This window comes from Coenobita brevimanus, chromosome 93 (assembly GCF_032717465.1).
Source record: "Coenobita brevimanus isolate Jiangsu-jjx chromosome 93, ASM3271746v2, whole genome shotgun sequence".
NCBI classification, from domain to species: domain Eukaryota; kingdom Metazoa; phylum Arthropoda; class Malacostraca; order Decapoda; family Coenobitidae; genus Coenobita; species Coenobita brevimanus.
The window spans coordinates 44,107,254-44,126,136 of NC_137046.1; the positions used below are offsets into that span (position 1 = coordinate 44,107,254).

At 42.3% G+C, this 18,883-nt stretch overlaps 1 protein-coding gene across 1 annotated transcript in view; it reads left to right on the forward strand.

Moving 5' to 3' along the window:
- The first annotated feature begins 14,949 nt into the window (after positions 1 to 14,949).
- LOC145412539 (uncharacterized) overlaps positions 14,950 to 18,883 on the forward strand; it is a 193,851-nt gene continuing 189,917 nt past the window's right edge. The window contains exon 1 of the mRNA XM_080282437.1: positions 14,950 to 15,321. The gene's annotated coding sequence lies outside the window, so the exon portion shown is untranslated. The remainder of the gene's footprint in view (positions 15,322 to 18,883) is intronic.

An 18,883-nucleotide genomic window follows, 5' to 3' on the forward strand; every position in this document is an offset into this window, starting at 1 on the left:
TGCTTCTGGCTTCATTGGACTTTTTCCGATAATTAGGAATTTAGTCCAGTAGCTCCTCCATTCCGATAAAAGCGAAGTCCAGTCTATTGAAGTCCATTATATCAAGGTTTTACTGTAATTACTCTTTATGCTTGCCAACTACACTTCACTTTTCACAAGTACTGGAGCTACACTAACTTTGCAAGGTCACAAGTAAACCTAAACTAACTGAAACCCCTCTTTTTCTCTCCCATCCTTATATAACCTTGCTCGGTACTAGATTGTTCTGATATGTCCCCTAGCAACAACAGTTCTCTATTCCAGATCTTTCTTACATTACGCAGCACTCTAAATGCTTCGGCATCCAAACTGAAATTAAATTATGTAATTTAACAATCAGCTAAATAAAACATTATAGGGAAAAAGAGAAAACTGCACAAGTTAATGCATAACTTTACAAAATACCTCCATTCACAGCAGCAGGCTATCTGGCAACTCTGACTCGTAACTGAAAATGCAAGAATTATGGGACCCTTGCTATACCACTCATCTAACAATCCTGCTTCTTAACAGTACATTTACCAAAAAACTCAAACTATATGCACAATAGCTCTCTTACACTTATAATTTACCAATAATTCTTTATCAAACAGGTGTGGTGATTCCACGTATATTATAACAAACTCACAATCTCAAGATAAGTAATTTTGGTACACATGCAACACACATGGTTAAACGTTGAATTCTGACAAGAAGTGATCGGAGAAAAGGCAAAATATACAGTACGACCTCACTATAACAGTCTAACTGGAGCCAATGCCATTCCGAAAAAAGTGAAATTCTGATAAAAGCGACATCCAGACTTCCTCCTGCTAACCCTGACTTTTTCCTATATCAGACATTAGTCCGGATCGCACCAACGGTTTTTCAGTTGTTTTCACTACCACTGCAGTACCAAACTGTATTATACCTTCACTAGAATAATCAAAGGGTATAATAGGCTATATATATATATATACACTGATAGACATGTCTTTTATTTACCTTATTGTGGTGAACACAGCTGAAGTGGTCAGGTAATCCGGACTGCTTCTGGCCTTTATCGGTCTTTCTGTTATACAGGAATTTAGTCCGATAGCTCCTCGATTCCGATAAAAGTGAATTCCGGTCTATTGAAGCCTGTTATAACGAGGTCCTACTGTACCTGTTTTGGGGCAATTAAGGAAGAGACCAGGTCGCCTTGGGCAGAGTTTACCTACAATCTCTCCAACTGGGTGAGATGTTTACCAACCACTGCTCCGACCGGATGCATCAGTGTATCAAATATACTCAAATTTATACATTTGAAAGCACTAATGATTTAACCAAACGTAATCCAACCTAACCTAACTTGCATTTGACGGCCAGTTTTCAAATTTATAAACGTTAGGAACGCTGGACATGGGCTGTTACTGGTAGACGTCGGTGGAATATTTACACATTCTAAAAACTCATAGCTTTTAGAGGTAAGTTTATATAGACGACCAGTTACTGTAGTAATTCAGGAAAAGTACCAATAACAAATAATCCACGACTCATTTCAACGGAAAATATGGAAAGGCCATGCCCGTTTGGCATAGAATTAATACTTTTCGCTAACAGCTTTTACCATATATGTTAACATTCACCTGTAAGGTGAGTATTCTATAGGCTGTTGGTTCTGTTTTGAGTACTGGAAGCTAACAGAACTTAAGAAGGCTCCTTCAACAGACTTCTTGGTGAGTATTCTATAGGCTGTTGGTTCTGTTTTGAGTACTGGAAGCTAACAGAACTTAAGAGGGCTCCTTCAACAGACTTCTTGAGTCCTTGCACTGAAAAAAACATTTGGTTAGGCTAATTCAGTGTGACACTGACACTAACTGATGCGTTTAGCATGTAAACCATTAACTTGTGCAAAAGAGGAGTTGACCAGGCACCCTTTGAGAGATTACTGTTTACTGATATTTGCGACAACTTACCACACCAAAGTCTTGGCTTGGCTTTTGAGCCGTGTTACCCAAACATCCACTTGCTCATGCAATCTGCAAAAAATAGGAACGTCTAATAAGCCTAATACGTAATTACAGACCATCCTCCGTCACGGGAGACTCACTATGACTTAAATACGGTAAATGCAGTCGTTTAACTCACAGAAAAGCAATATAATGTTCCACTGAAAGTAGTTGATCAATGAATTTTTCAGCAAATGCATAGAAAGTTGACACGTGGGGTTGCATCTACTGGCTTTTTACAACAACACTGCCGCACAGGGCATGTTCAATACTTCGGCGGTAATATTTATAAGAAGTAAATCTTCTTTGACTCCTAGTTCGACTGGTTACACATACCTTATCTTCAGTGTGTTCGCTACTGGTTGTAATTTTACCGTTGCTGCGTCTGGTTCATTTGGTGTTATATATTCTGCTTTTGCCAAATTAAACACCTATCCAAGGGCTGGACTTTTCAGTCTGCCCCACAGGACAGTGCTGCGCAGTATGCGCACACCTTACCCGGGAATATTAATTTTAAAACGTATAGCGTCACCCTCGTCCCTCAACTGACTGGTTTTGCAGTGAACTAAATTGTGCGCTGAAAGTGCAACCATTACCGGATTTAATTTACGTATAGTAACTTGTAACATTTACATCAAATATTTCTTTGCGTTTATGAAGGAATAACTTACGTTTGTTGGCGAAAAGCTGGAAAGCTTTTTTTTTTTTTTTTTTTTTTTTTCTCTCCACGGACCATCCCCCCCCCTCCGGCATATACCTCTCAGCAAACAGTCTGCCTGTCAGGTCACTAGACAAAGTTCATCTCAACCCAGCTCATTAATTTTAATGGTAGCCTCCCATTAAAAAAAAAAAAAAAAATGACGTACACAACATATTTAAATAATATGCAATATCGTTTTGCCAATATTAGAAGACTCCAGAAACAGATAGGAACCCAAAGGCAGGGCAAAAACTTTTTTTTTTCTTCTTTTTTATCTTTTCGGTGCTGAGATAGAGTATAGGTTCAATCGCCTAACACCACAAGCAATCAAACACTCTTGTTAGATATATATTAGGGGCCTCCCAATACTGGGGGCCTGCATCGCCTGAAATTAACGTAACAAGCTATTCAATGCCCTCGTTAAGAAATTATAGGTCGAATCACCTAACATTAATGTAACCGTACACTCTTGTTAGAAACTTAACACCCTAAATCACCTAACACTATCACTCAGGGAATAAAGCACCAAACGTTCATATTAACTTTCCTATAGTCTCTCATACATTTATCTTCATCATCCCTCTCGTCTTCATCAACTGTGAAACCTACATCCTCGAAAAAATCGAGCATCTTCGCCCTGTGATAAAAGCCATGTAATAGGGTGTATAAAAGCCCGCGTTGCCTAGAGACAAAGTGGGAATCTTCTCTTTGGCTCAGTGGTAACGTGCGTGCATATGAAGCGCGAAGGCCCCAGATCATCTCGGGTTGTTCCAATGCTGTCCGCAACAAGGAGAGGGCCTATAAAAGGTACCGGAGCCAACCCACCCCCGTATCACATTTTTTTGTGTTTTTTTTTTTGTTTCTGCTCGCAATCGTGCTGTCAGTTCTTCCCTATGCTAAAAAATAATTTCATCCGTACTAAATGCTCTCAACTCTCCAACTCGAATTCTTCCCATTCCTTCTGGCAACTTGCCAAAAACCTTTCTAACAACTTTACCTCATCATCCTTCCCTCCTCTTTTCTACTCTGATGGCTCTGTAGCTATTTCTTCTACTGATAAAGTAGATCTCTTCGGTCAGACATTCTCCTCCAATTCCACCTTACATGATTCCGGTGCTGTTCCTCCATCACGTCCCCTCTCTGACTTCCTCATGGCTGACATTAAAATTTCTTCAGCTGATGTATTTTCTGCCATCACTGGCCTCAATACTAACAAGACATATGGACCTGATGGAGTCTCTCCTGTTGTCCTCAAGAACTGTGCTTCTGTGCTTAAACCCGGCCTAGGAAAACTCTTTCGCCTTTGTCTTTCAACTTGTACCTTTCCTTCTTGCTGGAAGTTTGCCCTCATTCAGCCAATCGCAAGGGGTGACCATTCCCAACCCTCTAACTATCGTCCAATTGCTTTAACATCCTGTGTCTCAGAAGTTTTCAAGTCTATCTTAACAGAAAAATTTTAAAGCATCTTTCCTACCACAACCTTCTTTCTGATCGTCAATATGGGTTCCGTCAGGGACGCTCCACTGGCGATCTTCTCACCTACCTTTCAGACTCCTGGTCATCCTCCTTTCGGGACTTTGGCGAAAGCTTTGCCATTGCACTTGACATGTCAAAGGCTTTCGATGTCTGGCATAAATCTTTAATTTCCAAACTGCCCTCTTACGGTTTCTATCCTTCTACCTGTGCCTTCATCTATAGTTTCCTTTCTGGTCGTTCTATAGCTGCTGTTGTAGACGGCCATCGTTGTTCTCCTAGATCTATCAACAGTGGTGTTCCTCAGGGCTCTGTTCTATCACCAACTCTCTTCCTTTGATTCATCAATGACCATCTAAGCTGTACCATCGGTAAAAAAAAAAGCATCGGCACCCTGGGGTTGGATAAGGTATGAAATACTTCGTCTCTGGTTCAATCGGTGGTGCTGGCATGCCTGTTTAATTCACAAAATGATTGAATTACCATGTAGTACAATGTTTCTCCGACTAATCCAGCTATACATCTTTTAAATATATGCTAACAACACAAATGAAGCATACAAAGCGATATAACCGTGTCATTTCCCGTAAATCATAGTCCGTGTATCATAATGTCTCACACTGAAAGGATGCCGATACTTTTTTAACCGATGGTACATTTAATCCTGACCACTCGTAGGCTGATGATTCCACCCTTCACCTTTCCATTTGGTTGCCGCAACGTCCATCTCAGCAGTTACTTCAACAAACGAGGGATAAGGCTATGGCACACCTAATGTCTGACTTAGCCCGTACCTCTGACTGGGGTAAAAATAATCTTGTTTTTTTTTTTTTTTATGCATCAAAGACTCAGTTTTTACACCTATCAACCCGCCAAAATCGTCCACAGGAGTACCCACTAATGTTTAATAATATCGAACTCAATCCTGCATCAATCTTGAACATCCCTGGGGTTTCATTCACACGGGACTTATTTTGGAAAGAAAATATTACATCTCTTGTAAAATTTGCTTCCAAAAGATTAGGTGTGCTAAGCCGACTCCGTGCCTTCTTTACCCATGCACAGTTGTTGACTTTATACACTGGTTTTATTCGCCCCTCTTTAGAGTACAACTCTCGTGTGTGGGGAGGCTCCCCACATACAGCTCTTCTCAATAGGGTGGAGTCAAAGGCTATTCATCTCATCAACTCTCCTCCTCTTACTGGCTCCCTTCAACCTCTGTCTCTTCGCCGCACTGCTGCCACTTTATCCCTTTTTATCGCTACTTCAATGGTCACTGCTGCGCTGAACTGTCTGCTTGCATCCCTCCACCTTTACGACGGGCGCGTACCACCCATCTAGTAACAAACTCTCATCCCTTTTCTGTCCAACTCTCTAATGCAAAAGTTAACCGTTACTCCCAGTCCTTTATTTATGCAACAGGTCAACTCTGGAACTGTCTCCCTCTGTCTGTATTTCCTACTTCCTATGACCTCCAGTCTTTCAAACGCAGTGTGTCCAGGCACCTCGAAATGAATGGATCTTGAATTTGGCTCTAATCGTTTTATTTTTTTATTTTCTTGGAAGGAACGTTTTGCAGGCTTAGCCTTTGGTTCCTTCTTCCTCGCATTAAAAAAATTATTACAGCCATTTCACAAACCCTTCTACAGATGTTAGAAAAAGAAGACTTAGGACATATTTCGGGGTCAGCAACCACACTGCACGAACATGCGTACGTGTAAGAGGTACTGTACCACGGTTCCACTAGGAGGAACTGCTGTTCCCTATACTATACTCAGTTTTTTTTTTTTTTTTATCGAGGCGAAGATGCACTTGAAAGATTGGTGATTACTGGCTGAATGCAACATTACTTCATAATCTAGCATTATTAACTGACAACATATATCTGAGAGGGAAATATGGATTAGTAGATATTTTTTGGACATGTTGCATTCAGCCAATCATCATCAACCTGTCAAGTGCATACTGTAGAGTTTGAGTTATGGATTTCTCAGGCATATTTTTCTTGCTACTTACCTGCACAAATGCACGTTAGTTTGTACTAAGACAGAGCCCTACAGACAGTCTCACTGACGTGTTCTTTGCTACCTGTATTGCTTTACCTACTGGTCTGCTGAATGAGGAACATACAGAGACACACAGTCCAATTACAAATATTTTTCTGACACTTTCAGGAAATGAGGGTAAGTTATAATGAAATTAGGCAAGATAGAAAGGCTACATAAATGCATAAACTGAGGATTTATCGTCGTCCATGCCAGTCCTCCTTGTGTGCTGTCGTCGCCTTTCCTAGGGTTAGCCACAGTAATACATGCACAGTGTGGCCATCACTACCAGCATCTGTCACCATGAATTAGTCAGGAGCTAGGCACACCATCTATCTGGGATCCTGTTGCTGGGCTGAGGGTCACTGCTTCCTGCCATGGCACTGTGCGGTCGCCGGCAGGGTTGTCCTTTGTGCTCGTGAGGTGGTGTGGCTACTGGATCAAGTGTTGTTGGGTACAGCGTCCTCCTTGGGGACCCTGGGATGAAAGTAAGAGCGTCCACCTCCGTCAGGCAGCGTCCCTGTCAACTTTTTGATCTTTGCTCCTGCCGCCTGATAAAATTTTGATTTGGTTTATATCTGTCTCCTTAGGAAGGGAGTTTGGACAACCGGCTTTGTTAGAAAATGGCTATAGTGCAGGAGGGCAATTTGTGATAGCCACGATCGCCAAAGAGCAGCAATGGGACCTGAAGCTGGGGAGGTGATGGGGTAGACTTAGCAAGGCAGGTATTCCTGAAGACGAGGCTGAAGCAGGGGCACTACGAATGGGCGAAGAGGAGATGAGGTTATGATGGGGTCGAACGGATCAGGTTAAGAGCAATCGCTGTGACAACGTGCAATTACATTTGACTGCTGTGCAGCTCTCGATGCTTGGTGGGCGGTAGTTGCCTACAAGCTAATTGCACTCCGGTTGGAGACTAGGTGTCATAGTATAGCCTGACACAGCAGGTACACTTCATGACATGATGTGATATCTGTTGTCGCTGCTGTGGCGTGTAACTACGGATTTTGTCAGCATCACACCATTTCCATTTGTTTTTCCTTATGTCCATACGGAGCAACACACTAGCTTTAACGTTGGTGATGGAAAATGCCATGTTGAAAATGAGGGTGGGGTGGTACTGTACACACCACAGGGTCTTCTTCAGGCAACCTGAGGTTGTTAACTGGGTGAAGGCATACGCTAGCAGGCATTCCTGATTGAAGTGGCTAAGGCCGTGGATCCTGGTGGGTTTGAGGGAGTTAAGGGTGCTTAATGCAAGTTTGAAAGCGACTTTTTTTACAATTGAATTTTGTCGTCGTCGTTGTTGTTGTTAGCTACGCTGAAGACGTGGTTACCGTGAGTGAGTTTTTATGTACGCAGTCATGTACGTCTGTGTAATTATTAAAAAACTATATCATCATGCTTAAACCTGTTTGCATCATAATTCGCGCAGACATGTGCATGAGTCTGGGAAATTGTCATTCGATTCTGGTGCAGATCGAACAAAGCTGAACGTCAGAGCGCGGCGTTATTTCATGAATGCCTCATTCGATTTGTATCAAACTTGACACACATTGTGTGTGTGGGGTGGGGGGGATGGGAAGAAGTAATTCGATTTATGTGCAGATCCATCGAAGGCCCAGGTCATGGGTCAAGAGCTATGCTCCGAGTACCTTAATTTAGATACTGCTGTTGATTTCCAGTTTCTTGGAAGTGGGGGTCATACACCTGTGGCAGGCCCCCCGGGCTCTATCTGGGACGTTTACCAAGCCTGACATGTATTCTTGGCATCCTCCTTCTCTGCACCTTTTTTCATCTTTGTGTCTTGTCTTCTATGGCGCTGTGTCTTCTTGTCTTGCCCACATCTAGTTCATTCTAAATCTTCTGTCCATCGTCCTAAGTCTATCCCCTAGATGACCAGTCAACTCTTCTATGTCGACTTCTGTGTCAGTGTTGTCTGCATTTAGTCTCAATCATTCCAACATATCTTCATTCTTCTCTAAGTGTCTGTTTTTTCATGTTGTTTGATAATGAAGTATTTTCTTGTTTCACAGTGTCTTCTGAATTGTCCTCTTGCACCTGTATTTCGATCGTCTTCTTAACTGCTTCCAAGACGTCACTCATTATGGCCTGTACAGTACGTATGTTGGCTGCGGTTCCACATCTACTCTCATGACGCTACAGACCACCTTCATGTATTACGTTAGTACCACTTTAAAGTTACTTCCTCGTAAGTTTGAAGATTTCCTCCTTTTCTTCTTTCTTGCAGGCTGTCATCCTCTCACTTGTGGTTTTCTTTTTTCTGGTGCTGAGGGGAGTTAGTCATCTCACTGTGTCCAGATTATCTTCTATCTTGGCCTTGGTTTTTTGAGGTGTTAGTTTTGGCCTCACTTTTTTCTTCTGGCCCTGCTCTGTTAATCCTCTGTGTTTCTTAGGTTTTCTTTTGCAGTACCCTTCTTAGCTTTGCTGGAGGACTTGGGTGCCAGGTGTGGCGTTTCTCTCTGATGGTGAAACACTTAGCAGTCGTCTCTGTCTTCTCTTTATGTTAGGTGATGTGGATGGAGGTCCTGTCCTGTGTGCACCAGCGCCTTGGCACTTTTAGCAACGCAATGGCTCTAATCTTGTAAATGACGAAAATTACCAGGTTGATGCTAGTCCGTGGGAGGTAATACTAACCTGCTTTGTCTCTCGCTGCTCTAGTCCTGCCCTATATCTCACAGCTTCCTCTATGCCTAGTACCTTGAAGAGTGGATCCAAAGCATGCTTGATCAATACTCTCTTGGTCTTTCTCAGGGGGTCCGGCGTCTCCTGATGCATTTTCCTCTACTCAGTATTTATCGCCCGCCTTTACCAAGGTGAAGCGATGATATTTTTGTCCGCGTCTGTGTGTGTGTGTGTGTGTGTGTGTGTGTGTGTGTGTGTGTGTGTGTGTGTGTGTGTGTGTGTGTTCCCATTATATATGTGTGTGTGTTCATTATATTTCATGAACGGCTTGAACTACCAACATGAAATCTTTAGGGTATCAAGAAATAGCCAACATCTTGGACGGGTTCGAAAATGGGCAGTCGGGATCAAGATCAAGGTCAGTAAAATGGCTGCCAAAGGTCAGCTAGTTATTATCGCCCACCTTTAACACCATTATATTTTATGAACGGTTTGAGTTACCAACAAGAAACCTTCAGGGTATCAATTATGGACAAAATCTTGGACGAGTTCGAAAATGAGCAGTCGGGGTTAAGGTCACGGTTAGCAAAATGTTTGCCAGAGGTCAACTAGTTTTTATCGCCCGCCTCTAGCACCATTATATCTTACGAACAGCTTGAGCTATCAACATGAAACCTTCAGGGTATCAAGATAGTGGCCAAAATCTTCTGGGGAGGGGGCGTGGACCCTGGCACCCCCCGGGGTTGTTGCATCCCCTGGCCCCCCGGTTCCTCCCAGGGGAGGCACATCTCCCCGGCTCACTGGGGGGGCCTACCCTTCGGGGGGGGGGCGTCGCCCCTTGGTCCCCCAGGGGAGGTGCCACTTCTTGGTCCCCCCCTGGTGGGACAGCGTTTTAACTTGGCCAACAGCATATTCTGGTGGGTGATTAGCATTCAGCTCCCGAATAAGCTTTCACTACTGAAGTTTTCGACTCCACATTCCTGAAGGTAATGACAAAGTCAGCCGGCATTCAGTCATACCGACAGGTATAATGAGGGGTGCGCTTTCTCCAAAACGAGAATATCTCTGTATACGGTACGTTAGCATATCCCTCGTGGGAAGGCAGCTTGAAGTTCTTGAGCGGTCTAGCTCCAGCTTTCTCTTACTTAAGTGATTTTTTTTTGTATTTCTTCGTAAAGGTAGGTCACCAATCTTCTAATGCCTTCTTGCCTTGTCAGTTCGGTCCTGGCTGTCTTCTCTGGGGTGTTCATACTGGGGCCTGATCGTTCATTCTTCACTGTGGAAGTTAGGGAGACTTCTGTTCGGAGATGAGTGAAGACGTGAAGAAATTAAGCGTGGCAAAGCATCTCAGCGAATCGAAGTGCAAACTGCTTGCCTACTGAAACTTTTCTGTGTGTGAGATGCAGCCGGGTTTGACTGCCGTTAATTGTCTTGTGTGATGGTGTGACGTGTAATGTTTGATGTTCTTTGAGGGGAGCTGTCATGTGACAGTATGTGCCGTGTAATGATTGATATTTTCTGAGGGTGAGTTGGCATGCAGAAATAGGTTTTTGGTATTGGAAACGTTGGAAGAGGGGGAGAGAAGTGTAGATGAGATGTGGGAGGATGTGAACAAAGTTTTGCATGAGACTGCTGAATGTACGATTGGAAGGAGACATAGATTCAGGAGAAAGAAATGGATATCAGAGGAAACGTGGGATATGATAAAAAAGAGAGGTGAGGCTAAATTGAGGAGTGAGATGCAATGCGTTGATGAACGAGAGATTGAATTAGCAAGAGCTGCGTACTGGAGTTTGAATTCAGAAGTAAGAAGGTTAGCTAGGAGAGATAAAAGAAGATGTGTGGATGAAAAGGTTGCAGAGACTGAAATCTTAATAAACAAAAATGATGGACAGAGTCAAAGAATAGCATATGAATCGATTAGAGAACTGAGTGGTAATGCAGGTAAACGCAAGGAAATACCAGTTAGAGACAGGGAAGGAAATTTATTGACCAAAGATGGAGATATTAAAAATAGATGGAAAGAGCATTTTGAGACAGTTCTTAATAGACCAATACCACCAGAAGAGGATATACCGTCTGCTCAGGAAGATTTAAATATAGAAACAGGAGAGTTGAGGCTTGCAGAAGTGGAGAAAGCAGTAAAACAGTTAAAGAATAATAAGGCACCAGGGGAGGATGGTTTATTTCCGGAAATGTTTAAAGTGGAGGGGGATAGAGTAATAATGATCCTGACCAAGCTATTCAATAAGATATGGGTAACGGGGTTACTACCATCAGTTTGGAAGAATGGTGTAATTGTTAAAGTTCCGAAGAAGGGAGACCTGAGTGAATGTGGTAATTGGAGGGGAATCTCTTTGTCACCGATAGCTTTGAAAGTTTTCAGTAGAGTGTTGTTAAATAGGTTGGAGCCGGTGGTTGAGGGTATTCTGAGGGATGAACAGGCTGGTTTTAGAAAGGGACGTGGTTGCAATGATCAGATCTTTATAGTTAGGCATTTGATGCAGCAAATTAATGAAATGAGAGTACCGTTAAGTCTTTGTTTTGTTGATTTTGAAAAGGCTTTTGATAGTGTTTCGAGAGAGACTATGGGGAAGATCATGAGACATTATGGAAAACCAGAGGAGTTTGTGAGGGTCATTATGAACATGCATGAGGACACATTTTGTAAAGTGATGGTTGATGGTTGTCTGAGTGATTCGTTTGAAGTCAAGTCCGGAGTAATTCAAGGTGGTGTTCTATCGCCTTTACTATTTATATTGGTCATTGATTACATTATGAAACGCGTTGGAACAGAAACCGGTGCAGGTATACTTTGGGGAGAGAACAGGAAAGTTTTGGATTTAGATCATGCAGATGATATAGTTTTGATTTGTGATGGGCCAGAAGAGATGCAGAGAGTGTTGGACTGTTTGGTGAGTGAAGGTCGCAAGGTGGGTTTGGTTATTAATTGTGGAAAAACTGAAATAATCAATATGAATATGGAAAATGCGCAGGAATGTGTAATTGGAGGTATGGTTGTAAAGCAAGTTGATAGGTTTAAATATTTAGGTACTTATTTAGCCAAGGATGGTTCTTTGAACTTTGAATTCGAGGAAAGGTTAAAGAAGGCTAATCAGGCAATGGGAAGGCTTAAAAATATTTGGAATAATAACAATTTTTCTGTGCATACAAAAATCAAACTTTATAAGGTAATGGTTAGGAGTATCTTAATTTATGGACACGAGTCTTGGTACAGCACAGTGACTATGGAAAATAAATTCTTGGTGTTTGAAAGAAAAGAACTTAGAAGAATATTAGGAGTTAAGTGGTGGGAAAGGATACCAAATAGTAGAATTAGAGAAATAACGGGAGTGTAGCCGGTCGATGAATATGTTAGGTTCTCACGATGGAAGTGGCTAGGACATGTGTATAGGAGACAGGGAATAGTACGAGGTACACCAGGGTGGGTGGCACTTGGTAGGAGAGGTAGAGGAAGGCCAAAAGAGACGTGGGTGAGGACAATGAGATGGGAAGCTGGAGATGAGTGTTGGGGAGATCTTGAGGAGTTAGCCCAAGATAGGATGTGGTGGTGTGAGTTCATCGAGGCCCTATGCATCCCCGAGGGTGCCACAGGAAATGATTGATTGATTGATTGAGTTGGCATGTGGCGGTATGGATGACGTATAATTTTTGATGTTCTCTGTGGATGGGTTGGCATGTGACGGGGCATGTCTGACGTGTAATGTTTTATGTTCTTTGGGGGTGGGTTGGCATGTGACGGAGTATGGGTGACGTGTAGTCTGATGCCTGTTATTGGAGTTCATTAATTCTGACAGTTTCGAGCCAGCGTAAAGGAACTGATGGCCGCAACCATACACCAGCCATGTGCATCAGGGGTTGTGGACGTGGAGGGGGAGGGGATGTTGGTTAAAGGGCCGTGGTCATTCCGACGAGTGAACGCGAAGAAAGTATATACATGAAGAGAAATACCGGTACTGCTGACTGGCTTGATGGTCCAGTGCAAGTTGGAGGTCCTTCTCTGCGACTGGCTCTATGGTGAATGAAAATCGTCTGGTTGTATTATCTATAAAATTACGTCATGGCGTTGAGGTGGTTCGCGAAGAGTTTCAGCCACTGCGAAACGAAGGATCTTTCTCAAGCCATATTGACTCGTCAGGTGGTTGCAGGAATAATATATGTCTCACTCTGCCTGTTTATTCAGTCTCTCTCTCTCTCTCTCTCTCTCTCTCTCTCTCTCTCTCTCTCTCTCTCTCTCAGTGCACAAGTACCTACACGAACTTACGTACATAATCAGACATACAAGACAAGTGCACCAAGAGACACACACTAAAACATGCGCACACGGAAGTATATACTGGAACATTCGTGGACATTACTCCCGAACATAGCCTGCAGTTATGTGCGTATAATGTAACACACACACACACACACACACACACACACACACACACACACACACACACACACACACACACACACACACACACACACACACAAGAATTCACAGATGCACAAACACTGATACACACACACACACACACACACACACACACACACACACACACACACACACACACACAAAAACACAGATGCACAAACACTGATACACACACACACACACACACACACACACACACACACACACACACACACACACACACACACACACCAGGCTAGATCAATGATAAGGTAATTAGTGTATCTAAGCGTCACATCTACATACAATTACCCGCTCAGTACTAAGCTTCGGCCAATGCATATTTAAACTACTGATCTATTCACATATGCATAGATGTATACCGCACCGGGGCTGTGTGTGTGTGTGTGTGTGTGTGTGTGTGTGTGTGTGTGTGTGTGTGTGTGTGTGTGTGTGTGTGTGTGTGTGTGTGTGTGTGTGTGTGTGTGTGAAAAGTTTCATAAATTCGTATGGATGCAGTAAGAACTACAACATACGTCAGTAGATTAAAAAAACTAACGTTAGAGTAAACGCCTTGGTATGACAGACATTACATGGAAATATCTGGATCATGCTGAAGGGGTTAACTGAGATTATTTTGTACCCTTTTGTTTCGAGATGTCCTTCGTAATCGGTATAAAAATCGTTTGGGGGTGGCAGGGATACAGAATGTCACCGTTTTTGGCAAAAGGTTTAAGTCCGCCGGAAACGTATTTGAAGATGGGTAAATATCAAAATATTCAAAATTAATCTCTTGTTTTCTGACCTACATGTGTTCCAAATCACATGTACCCTACTGCATCCCACTAATGTACTTCCATAACGCACGCACACACACACGCACACACACACACACACACACACACACACACACACACACACACACACACACACACACACACACACACACACACACACACACACACACACACACACGACAAAACTCTAAGTGCATGACTGCATATGTTTCACAACTCAAAGATCAGGATGATACAAACAGCGGGATAAGACTGAGACGGGGAAAGTTAAACGGAAATCATACTGAAAATCTTTAAAACCATGCCCCTCTGTTGGCATTCATCTATATCCGGCAGCCTAAGCAACTTTACTGTGTTAGCAGCACAAACTTTGATAATTAACAACTTCCCTCTCGTGGAAAGGATTGGTATGCAAATGAGCTATTTCGATGAGCTTGGGAGTTTGTAGATTTAACATTTCCAGGCAGAGGTAACTCTCGGGAATTTACTTTGCATTAACAGCTGGGGAGGCGTGGCGGAAGTCTGCTCTGTGAAGTAATGGCACCAGTGATTCCCCCCTTAGGGTTTGATGACAAAAACATATAATTCGGGAACTTTTACTTCAATGAGGAATTTTGATTGTTTTAAGCGTTCACAGCCAAGGCTACGATAAAATAACTACCTCTGCTATAATACGTACACATTTCCTTTTTTTTTTCTTTTAACCTTCGCTCATTGCTATACCTAATTATCATTAAACAGAGGGTCCTGCTACTATAAGGGGAACCGAGAGGGAGGGGATAGAAAAGGTGACGGTCGACATTAAAAGACGGAGTTAGGAGGGCGACCTGGTCGAGATCTTCAGTGTGCCACGAGCAACCATGGGGAGTGGTGTAATGTTCACCGCGCTCCGTGGCCGAGTGTGTGAGTGGGCGCGAATGATTACAGTGAGTTATTGAACAATACCGATTTAAACAATTAGTTCACATGCATTATGAAATCACAAACACATTGAAAACGAACTTGCATTTAGTAAGATTAACATTTCTTTTGAATACTCTTTCGAATCACGAACGAAAACTTTGAGAGTGAGCACTAAGTTGGGGGGAAAAGTTTGACAGTGGATTCTTGAGATCGCACAAAAACCTTGCGTTTATCTTCCGAAAAACTTCCTGACTGATTGCCGAAAAAAAAAAGGCAGACCTGCACAATGTGGCACTGTGCCGGAGGGACGCACCTGAACTATGTGCAGGTGAGGCATAATTATTTATAGTGATTGAACTTTAACTGATAATACATTGGTGCTAATAAGTACAGCTAGTGCAAGTGCAGGGCTTAAAATACTCAGTGTAACAAATTTATCGACAATAAATATGATGTAGTATGCAAGAACAACTCTTTGCGAGATGCAATATTTTGGAATAGTTTAGGCCTATAGTCGTGAAGACATTACAAAAACAGAATTTCGTAGCACATTATTTTTATTATCTAGCAACACTACATAATATTTATGGACATATTTATAGTGTCCAACACTTGTAGGCAGTTAGTTTGCACTCACACACTGTGTTGGTAATAAAAAGCAAATCAGATCTGCAGTAGTGATTACGCAGTCTTCAGCAGTATGCTACAGCCACAACCCATGTACTGTACAGTATACCGATACCTAATAATACGCTAACTCTTATGTTTGATTTTCAGGAAATTTGTTATCTTCTGCTACAGTTTCTTTCTGCACTTGGGCTTAAAGAACACGGTTGTTTCCTTTTCTAGCAATATACTGTTTAGCCGACAGCGACACAGCAGTAATTGTCTAGATACACACCAGTGTCTCCTTTTCTTTGTAAGTAACGTCTTCAGCGACGTAGCCTATTATAGTTTTCATTTTTCTTGCTAACTTCAGTCTACTTTTTTTCGGTTAATGAGATTTTTTTTCGAACTGTAGGGATTAGATCTGTGGTTCCCAATTTATTCTTTCTGTGATCCTCCCCCCCCTCTAAATACTATGACACCAGCTGGTCCCCGAACTTAATATGATGACATCCATGGTCCGCCCCACACAGTGCAAAACATCAGCGGTCCCAGTCTGCTATCTTCATTAGAAGAAGCATGTTGCCTGAGATTACGACAACTTGGGCGATGAAAAATATACATGCTCTGCGTGCACGTAATAGAACTCTCAGAAAATGAAGTGAAAACTTAGGAGCACGGTTGAAACTGCTTATTTGTTGCTTAGTGGGATGGCTGAGACACGAAAAGGTACAGCAGAGATCATCTTCCACGTGGAACAGATTATGCCTTTTCACTTATGATGCTTAGGTCTAGCTGACTTGAAACAAACTGTTTCGCAGACGATGGCAGACAAGACTGAAAAACCCAGAGAGCCAGTTTGTTGATACCAGAGTAGTGTTCCCTTCCTACGCCCATCTCCATCAAGGTTTTCATTATGGAAGTGTTTATGGCAAACGAGTCGCTACTACATTTAAGTAACTGACCTTGCGCTGCCCCTAGGTATACTCAGCATAAGATAAGTGACAGGAAAGTGAGATTCCTCACAAATACTGTCTCAGGAAATTTATAAAATCCTACCACCAGTGACTTCATATACTTCAGATAACACACGGCCCCACTAATAATGAACCATGGCCCTCCGTTTGGCAACCACTGGGTCAGATAAAGATTTAATTAACGCCTTCGTCATCAGAGATCCTTCACTGATCAAGTAAAAGTAGTCTGGTGGTAGCAAAAAAATATAAAGGGCGTCGTCGGATTGGAGGGGTTAATGCTGTAGTGAAACAATGCTCCTAATTTTGTTACATATTCAGCTACAAGCTATCAAATCTGTACCATTTTATTGATAGGAATTTAAGATTTTTTTTTTTTCCGAGGATTGTGTGACTATTTATTTCGGAGGTAATTAATAATCATAAATTCAATTCTGTTTGATCTTTGACATATTAAAACCGCATTCCCATCGCCTGTTCATCCATACAGCGGTCTATTCTTAATTAACACTGCCTCCTATGACACGCAGTTACATTCATTGGTTTGGAGTCGCTGGGATACAATGCTAGGGCTGTCCCAACCATGAGAGGGTTAATAGTAACAGTATCAATTCCTTCATTCCGATTATGTATCTTTTCCATTTTATTTTTGCTACCTCCAGGTGATTTTGTTCAGCTTACGGGTGCCTTCGGACTTAGTGAGAATACATTGAGGTGGTTTGGCCATGTGGAGAGGATGGAGAGTGAGAGACTGATGAGGAGAGTGTATGTGAGTGAGGTGGAGAGGGAGGGGGAGGCCAAGGATGAGATGGAGGGATAGAGTGGAGTCCCGGAGTGTGTGACCTTGTGTGTGTGTTTTTGTGGGTACGGTCACTTACCCCTAAAAGATCCACCCCACGTACACCCACACCCACACCCTTCCCTCGTCTTCATTCCCTCTAAGGGTTTGATAAAGCTTACACTGATCCGTTCAGCACGAGAGAGCTTCCCCAAGCTGAAGGAAAAAAAAATCGTGGAAGTAGCTTGAACACTAAAAAGATGCCTCTGTACTGTAAAGGATATTTGACTCAACTGAATAAGATCGTCTGGCGTTAGCTGAAACAGAATACTAGATTGGTACTACCTTTCAAAAGCTTGCCTCAAATACCAGGTAGACTAGTATTTGTTAAGTACAGCCAAGAGCAAATGGTGGTCACTACTTCTCTGCTGTTTGTGCCGATTTAAGGAGTTACATGAACTGTTGTAATGTGATAATAATATGAAGCACACAACAGAAGTGTATAAGGAAGGATACTCTCAATCGTTTGGGGAGGAATGAAGGTATGGAAAACAGGATGCAACGCTGGAAGGGGAATGTCGGCGAATATCTGCTTATGGTTGTACTCGTACTTATTTCGCCAAAGACTTCATAACATGCAGTGTTTGTGGCGGAGGATGAAGGGTAGGGAAGAGGATAAATCTATAGTTTTCACTTTAACTTGGCCCAGATTTCGTCCTTCTGTTGTTTACTGCTCGTAGCGCATTGACAGAAAAAAAAAAAAAAAAAGACAATGCCACAGTTATACATCCTTTCCATACCATTTCCTCGCGACTAGCATTAATCTAAAGTTGAACATAGGTATTCAAGATGGAGATATGACAATTTTAAGCCAAGTTAGATTAATGAGTACATATAATTTGCCGTATGACAATCAGTTAAAAGAAATCATCATAACAATCCTCGAAATCTATTTTATCACTAGTGCACAATAAGCATAATGGCTTACTGAACTGCACAGGAGAATATTTGCATGTTCTGTCAGGGAAGGTCGTATTTACATTGTTATTTCCGCTTCAGACGATTTTACGCTTTTTTCTTTTTCTTTTCTTTTTTTTTTTTTATCGGAGGGGTTAGATGCAGCCTTCCTTAATCCTTCCATAGGACACTCTCCTAAGTAGAGTATAATACCCAGCAGTTTGAATAATAATAAAAAAAGAAGACGTCTCCGTATCAAAGGGGTTAAGCCGAAAAGTCAGGGACGCAGGAATGAGATACTACTACTGCGGTTACTACTACTACTACTACTACCATTACCATTACGACTACTACTACCATCACCACTATTATTACTACTACTACTACTACTATTACCACCATCACTACCACTGCTTCTGCTTCTACAACCACCACTACTACTACCTAATTACTAGTACTGCTACTACTACTATCGACAGAGAGAGAGAGAGAGAGAGAGAGAGAGAGAGAGAGAGAGAGAGAGAGAGAGAGAGAGAGAGAGAGAGAGGAAAAGATTGGAGGCCTGTGATATTGAT